Source organism: Heterocephalus glaber, unplaced genomic scaffold (assembly GCF_053883595.1).
Source record: "Heterocephalus glaber isolate CG9 unplaced genomic scaffold, H.glaber_assembly_v1.0 deba00001564, whole genome shotgun sequence".
Taxonomy (NCBI): Eukaryota; Metazoa; Chordata; class Mammalia; order Rodentia; family Bathyergidae; genus Heterocephalus; species Heterocephalus glaber.
Window position 1 is genome coordinate 8,674,874 of NW_028258351.1, and position 13,236 is coordinate 8,688,109.

The following is a 13,236-nucleotide window of genomic DNA, read 5'->3' on the forward strand; positions in this document are numbered from 1 at the left end:
TTCCCATATGTATTTCCATGCCTATTTATCTTGTTGCTGTGAAGTTCTTCTCAGCCGTAGAGGGTTTGGGAGACAATGGGTGTCTATTAGAACAACAATCACTGTGTACCACTGACCATTACATTTTCACTCGAAACTGAAGCAAGACAATAAGCTTGAGAACAAGGAGTTCTTAGTTCCTCTAGCATCGGTGACATCTGGCATGAGGGACCCCATCAACGCTTCCTCCATGCACTGGGCTGGCTGTTCTGGGGTAGAGGGCAGATCTAATGCAGGGAAAGGGATAAGGCCAAACAACACCATTTCCAGTCCCACAGGATTTTCTTAAAAATGAGGTTCCCCTGTTTGAGATAAGATATGTGCAAATAGGTATAGGGACCCTGAGAACATCTGGCGAATGGCTGTGTATTCTGGCATTTAAGTCTGTGAGATGGGCTGTTTTTGTTTTTTAGTGTATGTGCTACTGAAGCAAGCACAACTCTCTATGTTTGGTTTTTTTGTTGTTGTTGTTGTTGTTGTTTTTGGTACTGGGGATCAAACTTGGGACCGTGCACTTGTAAGGCAGGCAGCAGAACCACTGAGCTAAATCCCTGGCCCTGTCTTTATGTTTTGATGCTTTGGAATCCAGGGTCTTGGGCACTCTAGGCAAACACTCTGCCTCTGAGCCGTCCCCTAACCTGGACTGTTTGTAACTGGCAAGTTTGAACGTGGCACATCTCCCTGGGGGCTCATAAGAAATGCCCATCAGTGATAGTGAGGAGTGACATTTTCTTTCCAAACCTAAGTACATTCTGAGTACATGTTCAGTACTGTTACAATTTAATCCAACAGATATTTAGATATTTACACCAAGCACTGTGCTCCATGCTGGATGTGAATCAGTTAAGTGGAGTAGGAGTGGAAAGAACATTTGACTCAGGTTCTTAGAGGATGTTTCTACCTTGGCACAGCTGGAAGATGGTGGTCAGGTCAGAGGGCAGGGAGTGAAGTCTGACTCATTTGATCATTCCGGGGACCAGCTCTGTATTGACACAGTGGGGCTGCCACAAGGAGCAGGACTGTCCTTGCGCTGTAGGATCCCCCTGTTATAGAGGGGTGGTGTGGATGACAAAGGTCCAGATAAATACTTGAAAGTGTAAACAGTCTCAAGACAACAGAACAGAGAGTATCGTGGAATTTCAAGGGGTGAGGCATCTACTTATAGCTGCGGACGTGTGCTGTGTGAGTCAGGCCAACTTCCTGGAGAAAGAAGCCCCAGGATGGGTTTTGAGCTTCAGTGTCTGGGGATTAGTGAGTTTTATGAGGACAGCACAGTAAGATTAAGCCACATCCATCAGAGTTGTCCTGCTTTGGGCTGCAGACTCCTTTGAAAAGGGTGAAATGCACAGACAACTCTGGTTTTAAGTGTCCTTTGGAGGGAACAGCTTTTATCAAGACAGTGTCCACCCCTACCTCTCAGCAAGAAGTGACTCAAACACTGCAGGCCCAAGGGTGTGGGGCCCTTGATGACTGGGCCACCAGTTCTGCAGGACTATATCGTGTTTTCCAAGGTGTGTTATCCAGTGTTTCACAATTTGTTCCTAATGAAGTGAACAGGGGTAGGGGGGTAATAAAACCTCTTTCCAGGCTGCACAGCTGCGAACCCTCTCTGACCAATGAAGTGACATTCGCTCCTGATCAGACCTGTGGACCCAGTAGTCTGCTCTATCCAGAACACTTGCTGGGCAAAGGGAAGGGCTGGGGAGGCTTTCCACTCTTGGGAACAGAAAATACACACAAAAGAGAAAAATGCCAACTTGAAAGAAAATAATGATTATTTTTATATAGCAAAAAGAAGGAAATCAGGTCACTGAATGAATACATGGGCGATTCCAAAATCCTTGAGAGATGCTGGAGCCAGTGAGCTGTTCCCATGGAGGGACTGACCAGGGACGGATCGCAAGGCCTTGCTCACCTCCTGCACCAGTGGTGTTAGAATTTGGGCCAGAAAATTGGGTGGAGGCAGATGGGAGGGTGTGCTGGCTTTGGAGTTTGAAAAAAAAACCTTTCCACAGCCTTAGCTCATTTAATTGTCATGACAGCTTCTGGGAGGTAGGAAAGTCAGCAATAGTTATACTATTTATTTGATAGTTAATCAGATGCTCAAAGAAGTAAAATAATTTACTAAAAATCCTCTGGCTAGGAAATACTTGAGCTAGGACTGGACTCCCAAGTCAGGGTTTTTTTGACATACTGGAAAGCCTCTTGGCGGGAAAGGAGGAGGAAGGAGCAGAGTCACAGCAGTGCCCCCAGTGCTGTATATTCATTCTCCGGATACATTACGTGACTTCAGCATCGTGTGAGTTCCATGTACAAAAGAGGAAACAGGCTCAGAGGTGGGAGGTATCCTGCCCAAGGGGCAGTGCCTATACTAAGGGCATATCCTGAAGTTGGCATGGCCCCAAAGAGGTCATGGGCATGGGGTGGACATGTCCAGAGTCCTCTCTGGGGAGAGCTGGGCTGAGAGCCCATGACCTGGCTGGGTAGCAGGGGAGGGCAGGTCATTTGGCTTAAAGTCAAGCCAGTCTGGCTGGAAGTATCATGTCACTGTGCCCTGGAGCTCTATGGTGTCATGCTGGGTTCTGGCACGCCCTCCCTGACACCTCATCCCACCACAGGGCTCAGACAGCCAAGTCCAGCTAAGCTGAGCTCCAGGACTTATAAGGTGAGGGCCATCTGCCAGCCTGGCTGCAGCCTGGGGAGAACAGTGGCCACTCACTTGTGTTGCATAAGTGCCTGCAAATCACACAGCTGTGTTGGGGTGCTTTTATTATTAAAAACAAAGGTATGTGAAAGGAGTAAATGCACACAGAGTCCCTGCAGGGGGCCCAGGCTTGGTGACCCAAAGTCATGGTTCTTGCCTCAGGGAGTTTAGTGTTCTTGACTAACTAGGCTGCAGGCTTGGCAGTCTACTGGGAAATGTATCTTGGTTTTCCCAGGGACCAGAGACACTGCTGACATTGAGGGATTGGAGGGCAGGGATGTTAAACATCCCATAACATGTGGGCTGATCCTTCACAACAAAGACAGCCTGTTCTAAATGCCAGCAGCTCCCTCCCCAGTGCACCAGCTGGAAATCAGAGAAGTCCCCAAGTTTTCCCCTGTTGTTCTACAGATGTGGACCATGAGGCCCAAGTTAAGGCTCTAGAATCAAATTCAGCCATAATCGGCTCCAGAATCCTTCTACTTCCACACCTTTCAACACTGCTGTTTCCAAGCCTCCTCAGCACATAGTGTGGAGAAGGCAGTGTCTGCCTCTTTCGAAGCTCACCAGGATCCTGTGTGCATGCCACCCAAGAGCACCAAGCACCAAACAAATTCGCAGAGTAAGAAGCAGCCTCAGAATGCTTGGGAAGATTCTGAGATGCACCAGCCCTGGAGCCAGAGGAAGGAAGGAATGAGAGAAATGGTGTTTTGGGATATTGGCTGTTTCTTAAAACCACAAATCCAGAGTTTGGATGGAGCCTCTCTGGGGTGGATAATTAGCCCATTTCCACAGAAAGGGAGAGAATTCACTCCTAGCTGACCCCTCTCCTAGAGGGTCTGGGAGAGCCCCTGCCTGAGTCACTCTGCCTCTGTTCCTGGGTTGCAAGATGTCAGGTGACCAAAGGAAGGTAGGGAGGGAAGGGGAGAGCGAGGAAGGGGGACCCTGAGGCCTTGGTCCATTGAGTGGGCCTGTCCTGCTAGGATGCCCTTGTCCTTCAGACAGCTGCTCCTCCCTGGGCACTATCGGCACCCAGGAGTCTAAATATGGACAGTATATAAAAGAACGTTCCTAGTACTTTCATCAGACATAACATACCCTAGACGGAGTGTCTTAGAAAAACCAGAAATGGATTTCTCAACTAAAGTGGTGAGAAACTCCAAAATCCATGCCAGCAGGGCAGGCCCAGTGGCGCAGGCCTATAATCCCAGTACTTGAGGAGGCTGAGGCAGGACGATTGCAAGTTTGAGCCAGGCTTGGGCATCTTGGAGACTTAGGAAGAACCTGCTTCAAAATAAATAATGGGGTGTGGATGTAGCTAGGTGTGAAGGCCTAGGTCCAATCCCCAGTACCACCAAGACGAAAGAAAGGAAAAGAAAAGAAAAAAGATTCCAGCACACTAAGACATGGTGAGGGCCTACTTTCCAATTCACAGATGGTGCCTTCTTGCTGTGTCCCCACATAGCAGGAGGGACAGGGGTCCCTTTTACATGGGCCCCAGCCTCATGACCTAATCACCTCTCAAAGGCCTTCTTAATATTATCACCTTGGGAATTAGAATTTTAACACGTGAATTTGGGGAAGGGGCATAAATGTTCAGGCTATAGCAAATGTTTAGGCCCAAGACTTTGACCTTAAACCCCTAGACCTTGACCTCAGTCGGGCCAGGGCGGATGTCTTAGGTGGAGTGGCTTCTTGGCAGAGTTGACGGAACTACAGCATGTGGAGGCTATGACACGCCCTGTGGCAAGGCCCCAGGATCTGCCACTGGGAGCCGTGTGAACTCGGGCAGAGCCTTAATCTCCCTGAAACTAAGGGAGGGCAGAGGGTCACTCATTCATTCTCTTCTTTCTTTTCATTCTAAGCATTTTTTTTAATGAAGTATTTTCAGCATCAGAGGAACAAGCACCTCTTGCTCACTTCCCAGTTCTGTCAAATTTCAACATTTTGCCATTTTTGCTTCACGTCTTGAATAAAAGAAACAGCCTCACAGATAAGCCTGAAGTTCCCTGTGAATTCCCCCTCCCTGTGTCATTTCCCTCCCTGCGTCTCCACCCTCTTCACAGGGGACCTGAGACTGTGATTTCTCAATCTGAATATGTTCTGTGGATCCATAAACATGGATGGGGTTGTTTTGCATGACTGCACCTTTTTCATAAAAGGTATCAAGCCATGCAGCCTCCTTTTTTCATGTACTATTTTGTGAGTGAGATTTATCGTGGGAGACATATGTAGGTCTGGCTCACTGATTGTAAGAACTATGCAGTATTCTGTTGGGCGACTATTCCAGTTTATTTACCCAGGCTCCTGTTAGTGGACCTTAGCTCATTTCCACTTTTTTGCCATTCCAGAGAATGCTGTAGTAAATGCGCATAATACAGTACATGTCTCATTGTGCGTCTCTAGAGTACACACCTAGGAGTGGAACTGCAGGGTTTCAACTTCCTGTTGCTATGTAAGGAATTTACAGCTGACAGTAATAACTTACTACTTTTCATGTTTCTGTGGGAGGTTCTTCTATCTGTTGTGGTGTCAGCCGGACCCTGAGACAAGTGGAAGATCTGGGGCTTCCCATGGTGTGCTGGGCCTTCTTCATAGAGTGGCACAAATTCCAGGAAGGAGTGTTCTAAACACCAAAGTGGAGGCTGTAGCTCTTTTAAGCTGTGTCCTTCAAATTACACACCATTACTTCCCCTGTATTCTTTTGGTCAAAACAATTTATAGGCCAGCTGGGATTCAAGGGAGGAAGAAATAGACCACTCCTCGATGGGATGAGTGGCAAAGGATTTGCATTTGCCTTTTGGATGCATATCAAGGCCATACTTTTAAGTGAAATAAATAGGACACACATGTGTAAATACCGAATAGTTTCTCTGGTGTGAGAAACTGAAAGTGTAAATGAGGACCAAAATGTATAATTGATATTGTGAAATAGGAAGAAAAGGTTAAAAGGGGAAGGGGAAGGGAGGGGTAGGGGAAAGGAAAGAAGGGAAAGGAAAAAATATGAGAAAGGAAAAAAACGAAACAAAGTCTTTGTAAACAGAGAGGGGCAAGGTCAGAGATTTAGCTCAGTGGTTCCGCCGCCTGCCTCACAAGCACAAGGTCCTGAGTTGGATCCCCGGTGGTACCAAAAAACCCCACAAAAAAACAACAACAGCAATAGAGAGGGGCAGAGGGATTGAAGGGAGGGCAGGGGAATGGGGAAAAAATAAGAACTAAGATACATCGTGTACAGTACAAATTCCCAATGATGAATGTCATCATATTGTATACCTAAAATGTACCAATAAACTTGATGAATAAAAAAAGAAAAAAAGTATTGGTGCAGTACTGGGGACCAAACTAGGGGCACTCTACTTCTAAGCTATATCCCCAGCCCTTTTTCCTTTTATATCATTTTTTAATTGATGTATGTTTCCCATACGTAATATTTGCATTTGGCGGTATTGAGATTATATATATAATTTCCATCATTTTCCTTCCCTTTCCCTCTCCTCTCCCTCCCCTCCCACTTTCCGATTCCCTCCCCCATCTTCAAAAAGTCTGTCTTTATTTTGCTCTTTCATTTATTTATATTTGGGTCTAACTTACTTAACATTATGTTCTCAAGATCCATCCATTTTCCTGCAAATGCCATGATTGTATTCTTTTTCATGGCGAGTAATATATATATATATATAGAGAGAGAGAGAGAGAGAGAGAGAAAAATGTGATATATATATATAGAGAGAGAGAGAGAGAGAGAGAAAATGTGATATATATATATATATATATGTATCATATATATATCACATTTTCTTTATCCAATCACCCACTGCTGGGCATCTAGGCTGTTTGCAGAGCTCAGCTATTGTGAACTGTGCTGCTATAAACACGGGTATGTGGATATCACTATAGTATGATTTCTTTAAAAATCCTTTGGGCATATAACCTGAAGAGGTATAGCTGGGTCAAATGGAATTTCTATTTTTAGTTTTTTGAGGACTCTCCATGCTGATTTCTGTACCAATTGTACTAGTTTACATTTCCACCGACAATGTAGAAGGATTCCTTTTTTTCTGTGTCCTCACCAGCATTTGTGGCTTTTTGGTGTTCTTGATAGCCATCCTGACTGGAGTAACATGGAATCTCAGAGTTTTTTAATTTACATTTCCCTAATGGCCAAAGATGATGAACATGTTTTCATGTATTTATTGGCCATTTGTACTTTTCTTGTGAGAAGCGTGTACCCAATTCATTTGTCCATTTTTTGTTTGGGTTATTTATTTTGGGGGAGTTAATTATTTTGAGTTCTTTGTATATTCTAGACATGAGTTCTCTATCAGAAGAGGATTTGACAATTTTTTTTCCTATTCAGCAGGTTGTCTCTTCACACTGTTGATTGTTTCCTTCACTGTGCAAAAACATTTTAGTTTGATGTAGTCCCATTTATTGATTCTTGGTATTATTTCTTAAGCTACTGGAATTCTGTTCAAAAAGTCCTTGCCTGTGCCTATGGCTTCAAGTAGTTCCCCTATGCTATTTTCTAGCAGTTTCAAAGTTTCTGTTTTTATATCTATGTCTTTTATCCATTTGATTTGATTTTAGTACAGAGTGAGAGATGCGGGTCTAGTCTCATTCTTCTGCACATGGATAACCAGTTTTCCCAGCACCATTTTGTGACAGAGGGTGTCTTTTCTCCAGTGTACATTTTAAGCCCTTGTCAAAAATCAGATGACTGTATGTACATGGAATTGTTTCTGAATCTTCTTTTCTATTCCCTTGATCTACGTGTCTATTTTTGTACTACTCCCATGCTGTGTATTGTTACTATAGCTTTGTAGTATAACTTGAATTCAGGAATTGTGATGCCTCCTGCTTTGCTCTTTTTGCTCAAAATGACTTTGGCTATTCGAGGTCTCTTCTGGTTCCATGTAAAGTTTAGGATTTTTTTTTCTAGTTCTGTAAAGAATGTTGTTGGTGTTTTAATAGGGATTGTGTTAAATCTATACATTGCTTTCAGTGATATGGTTACCTTAACAATATTAATTCTACCTGCAGCTCTTTTATTTTTTCCATGTGAAATTAAGCATCCTTTCAGAGGCTTATTGACTTTTAATGTGTTTTCTCTTCTGTGGTCTGCATTTCATATTCTTTGCCCATTTTTAATGTTTCTCCTTTTCTTAGTGACTTGTACTCTTTATATAGTCTAGGCACTACTCCTTTATCAGTTTCATGTATTGTGACTACCAAGGCCCTAGAGGAGGCTGTGAAGAAGTGGGGATAGAATAAGTGGATTGAAGTGACTGGCAGTTGTGTCAGAGAGTTAGGGAAGTGGACAGTGAATGAGACCCTGCTGTACAAACACCAGAAGGCTGCTGGGAGGGAGTCCGGTGACGGAGCACAGCTTTCTGTGAGGTTTGTGATGAAGATGGGTGAGCTCAGCGTACATGTTCCTGGAGACCTTGTGGCCTGTGAGGCTGCCCTGGGGAAAAAGAAGAGGCCTGCAGGGATGGTGTTATGCCTCAGGACATCCGTGTGCCCTGTGAAGACGGTGAAGGTCATGCTGCAACATAATCAAGGGACCCAAATCAGCCCCTCAGGGCTGAGGAGGAGGAGGAGACGCCTGTGTAAACAGAGCTGCGCCTGTCACTTGAGGTAGCTTGTTTTCTGGCTCACCAACTGCCAGTTAGACCCTCAGGAAGCCAATAATTTAAGGTGCTCCAACCCCTAATTCAGAGGCTGTGTTCCCAGGCTTGGCTGGACTGTAGACCAATGACACCCAGCTCCACACTGCCTCTTCTGTGGGCCAGGCAAAGAGGAGGACATACAGAGCCTGAGCAGGAGTGGTACTGAGTAGCCCTTACTCATGTTGTTCCTTGGCACATGGAAGTTGGCAATACATACAGTATCAAAAGGTATAAAATGTTGAAACACAAGCTCAGTGGTCAAGCAGAAACTCCCTGGGGGCAGTCTTTAATAATCCCTCTTCAAGATACGTATAAAGTTTCATATACAAATATTTTAAATATAGGATCACTGAGGCATTTTTCTAAAAACTAGATATCCAATAGTAGGGGCTTAATTTAACTAACATCTATAATGTAATATTTCATGGAGCTATTTGACATGTTACCATAAATCCTTATGCAATGTCTTGGGGAAATACATACATTGCTGAGAGTTCCTTTCTGCAAGGGCAATGCCCTCCACACTTTCACCAATGGTTTTTATTGTAAAAATCTTTCCAAGGGCATCTTCTTGCTATTTATGATCTGCATTTGTTTGAATACCACAACTGAACTTTTTTTTTTTTGTACCAGGGATCGAACTTGGGGCCTTGCGCTTGCGAGGCAGGCAGTGGAACCACTGAGCTAAATCCCTGGTCCTGAACATTTTTATTATGTGTTTACCAGTTACTTCTGCTTATCCTTCATAATATGCCTATTCAAACACCTGCCTTCTTTTTCTATCAGAATGTACACCTTCTTATTGAATTTTAAGTATTTTGTATTTTTAAACCATCTCAAACTTACAGAAAAGTTGAAGATACAGTATAAAAAACTTTTTTATTTCTGGAATCATTTGTGATCTGATGCTCCACCACCCACAAAATACTCTGCTGTATATTTCTACATAAACACAGCACTACCAGCAAAATCAGGAAACAAATACTGACATTTGTGACAGATTGTGTTTTACAAAAACAACAGCAACAGTATCTTACGTGCCACATGTTCTTTGACAACATGACTTCAGTACTGCTTCCATTGAAGGACAGGGGTCTATGTTTCCTTCCTCTTGAATTTGGGCAGGTTTGTGACTTGCTTGGAGCCCAAGAAGGTCACAGAAATGACACTGTGCAGTTTCAAAGACCAGATCAGGAAAGGTGATATAGCATCTGCATTTGCTGGCTGAACCCTTCCTTCTTGGTGCTCAGAAGCTCCATGTAAGAATCTGACTCCCTGAGGCACCTGCTCTGGGGAAGCCAGGCACATGGTAGGTGCTCCTGCCAGCATCCAAGTCCGCAGGCAATCAATTTATTCTCTGTAATTTGCCCAGTCTGAGTATTCTGTCATAGCAGCAGAAAGCAGACTAAGACTGACACTATGTGTGGGGCTGCCTCCCCAGATGGGCACCCTGCTTATCCTGTTTGGTCTCTAACCCTCTGCATGCCCTTGCCTCCTTCACCCAGTTAAGCTGCCCCCTACCTCACTCCTCTCAAGTCTGGTTCCTTGTACCCCTGGGCGACCCCTCGTTTTATGTGGACTACCATACCCATGTAGCACTTTCTTCTGGTATTAGTCTGTTATGATAATGAGATACCTGAGGCTGGGTACTTTATAAAGAAAAGAAGTCACAACACCTAATGCATTGCTACACTGAGTACCAGGTTTCAACACACGAACCCTTAGGAGACTGTATTAGTCAGTGCTTACAAGAGCTTGCAGGGCTGGGGCAAGTCTCAAAAGATTGCATATGCTCTGAATCAGATTTAATGCAGGACACAGAAATTTACAAGATTGGCCTACCGTGGCCGGCCTAAGTCAAATCGAGAAGAGTGGAGATGGGTTGTAGTGCTAGAGATCCGAGCGCTAGAGATCCAAAGGATCCAGCTGAAGGCCAGGAGCCCACCCCCCATAAGTCTGCATCAGGGAAGGGAAAGATATGGGCTGGGGATTTAGCTCAGTGGTTCTGCTGCCTGCCTCGCAAGTGCAAGGTCCCAAGTTCGATCCCTGGTACCAAAAACAAAAGATAAGGAGAGGGAAAGATCTGGGACAGAAGACCAAGGGATCTGTGTGGGAGGCCCAAGGGTCAGCGCAAGGAGTGAAAGAGTTTGCACTGAAAACCAGGAGAGGAGGCCCAAGGTGAAGGTGAAGACCGGAGCTCCTCCAAGGAACATCAGCCGCAACAGAGCTCTTCTAAGGAAAATCAGCTCAGATCCTTCCCTCCCATTCTCCTTTTATACCATTCTGACAGCAGTCCTCCTTAAAGTGGGTCTTCCATGTCCAGAACCATGCTGACTCCATTCACCTGAGGGTTCCCACTCAAGTTGACAATTAATCGATAAACTACCCCAGAGACAAACTCAGACCATGCCCAACCATGGCCTCCCCACGGGGACCCCTTCTCCCTGCTGTGCCTCTGTCACCCCATATGGCACAGCCCTCCTGTGCAGACGCCCTCCCCACCCTGTCTGGGGTCTGACACTCTGATCTGGTCTCAGGGCTCCTCAGTCCATCCCTACTTTACTCTGCTCCACCTATAGATTTTAGGACTAAATCACTCAGGAAGGAAGGGAAGAGAAGGAAGAGGAAGGAAAAAAGAAGGGACAGAGGAAGAATTTCTTATGATTTTTTTTTTGGTACCAGGGATCAAATTCAGGTCCTTGCGCTTGTGAGGCAGGTGGTGGAACCACTGAGCTAAATCCCCAGCTCTTATTGATTTTTAAAGAACACTTCTTTATAATACTAATACTTCTGTATTAGTCAAGGGTCTCCAGAGAAACAGAGCCAGTGGGAGACATGTATTAAAGGAAATTTATTCTGATGAGTTAGGTCATATAACTATGAAGGCTGAGAAATCCCACTGTTGGCCACCTAGAGTTGGGAAGCCAATGTGTAGGTCAGTCTGAGTCAGAAGGCCTGGGAACCACACAGCCATCCCCATCCTGTCCCAGTCCAAAGGCAAGAGAAAACGAGATGTCCCAGCTCACAGGCAGCGAAGGGGCAAATCCCTTCTTCCTCTGCCTCTTGTTCCACTAGGGCAAGGACTGGACTTTGCCACCATCAATGGAGAGTGTGGAATCCACACAGTGTTCCTCCAGGAACTTCCACCTGCAAGCAATGTGTAAACTGTGCTTGCTCAGGCCAGTCACATGGACCTGTAAAATTAGTCTCTAAGTCTTTTTGTCAGTCACACATATTACATCCCTTTTTCCTAATTTGTTGTTTAATTAATTTGTTCACTTTTTAATTAAAAATAACCTCTAAATGTTCAATTTGTACATGTTTGTTATTTAAAATCATTGGGCGGGGATTTAGCTCAGTGGCACCATGCCTGCCTCAAAAGCACAAGGTCCTGAGTTCTATCCCGGCACCAAAATAAAATAAATAAATAAAATCCTAAAATTCAGAGAAACAAACCAATAAATATGTTTTTTTAAAACAGCTGAATTCCCCAGAGAGCCCATCTTATTATTATCTTCCAGACATTTTTCTGTACCTTTTTGTGCATTATTCATATTTTCCTCAGGGTTAAAAACACATTAAGTATTTAGATGAAAATGCAGTTAGAGGGTACAGCATACAAGTCTTTGACATCAAAGTCTCCATTCCTACTTTCCAGGTTATCTAGTTTTTAGGAAACATTTTTTTAGAAAAGTTACACTACAATGCAAAGCAGAAGTAATTATGACAAAATACAGAGAATTTGAAGTGATTTGTGGATTATTGTTTAGAAGCAGCATTGTTAGCAATAACAACAACAAAAACTGGAAACAGAACCGGGGTGTTGCTCAGCAGTAGAATGCTTGTGTGGTATGCACAAAGCCCTGGGTTCAATCCCAGGACCACAGGAAAAAGAAGAAACTTGGTACTATCTCAGGAACTCCTAAGCACAACACTAACAATAATCACTATGGTACTGATAAGTGTCATTTTAACAATTGGTCTCCCAAGAAATCACCCTGGTGAAAGTATCATCTTTCCTGTATGTTTTTAAACAAACACTGGATCAACATTTTAGAACCTGTCCTTCTCACTTGGCAATATATCACACAGTTCTCATGAGAGTGTATATTAATTTATAATTGTATGGACATATAATCACTTTATTGACCTCCTGTTACTTTGTTTCAGTTTTGTGATGGAGGTTCAGAAATGTTTATATTTTGGCACGAGCAAACCTATCAGTATATTCCTTTATGCTTTCTTTTTGTGACATGAAGTTTAGAAAGCCTTTCCCTATCGGGATACATTAACTTAACAATAATTTATAAAGTGTCAGCCAGTTGCCAGATTCTATAGTAGGTGGTTTGGGTCTATCAGTGAGCAAAATAGGTAAAATTCTGTTCTTCTAGAGCTCATAGTTTGGGAAGGGGGAGATAGGGGAGAAAAAAATTGCTTCCAGAAGAAACTTTTCTGGGTTGAGTCTACAAATTACAGTAACAGAAGACAGATTAACTAGAGAGAAACAAGTTTAATTTCAAAGATATTCAATGGGAGTCCCACGAAAACATGAGACCTGAGGAGGCAGCCAGGTGATTGGAGTTTATGTATCATCCTGAGCTACAGAAAGTAGTAGGAATTGGGGATCTGGGGGAGTGATGGGGAAGATTATGGGAGGGTGAAGGGAGGTAAATAAAGTTGGTAAATGTCTGATGAATAAGGTCTTACTCAGCAGATAAAAATCTCAACTGATAAAGGTTGTCTAGGAATAGCTCTCTTCCTGGTACAGGTTACTTTATTAACAAAAATTTCCTTTACAAATATAAATTTCCTTTACAAAAGAGA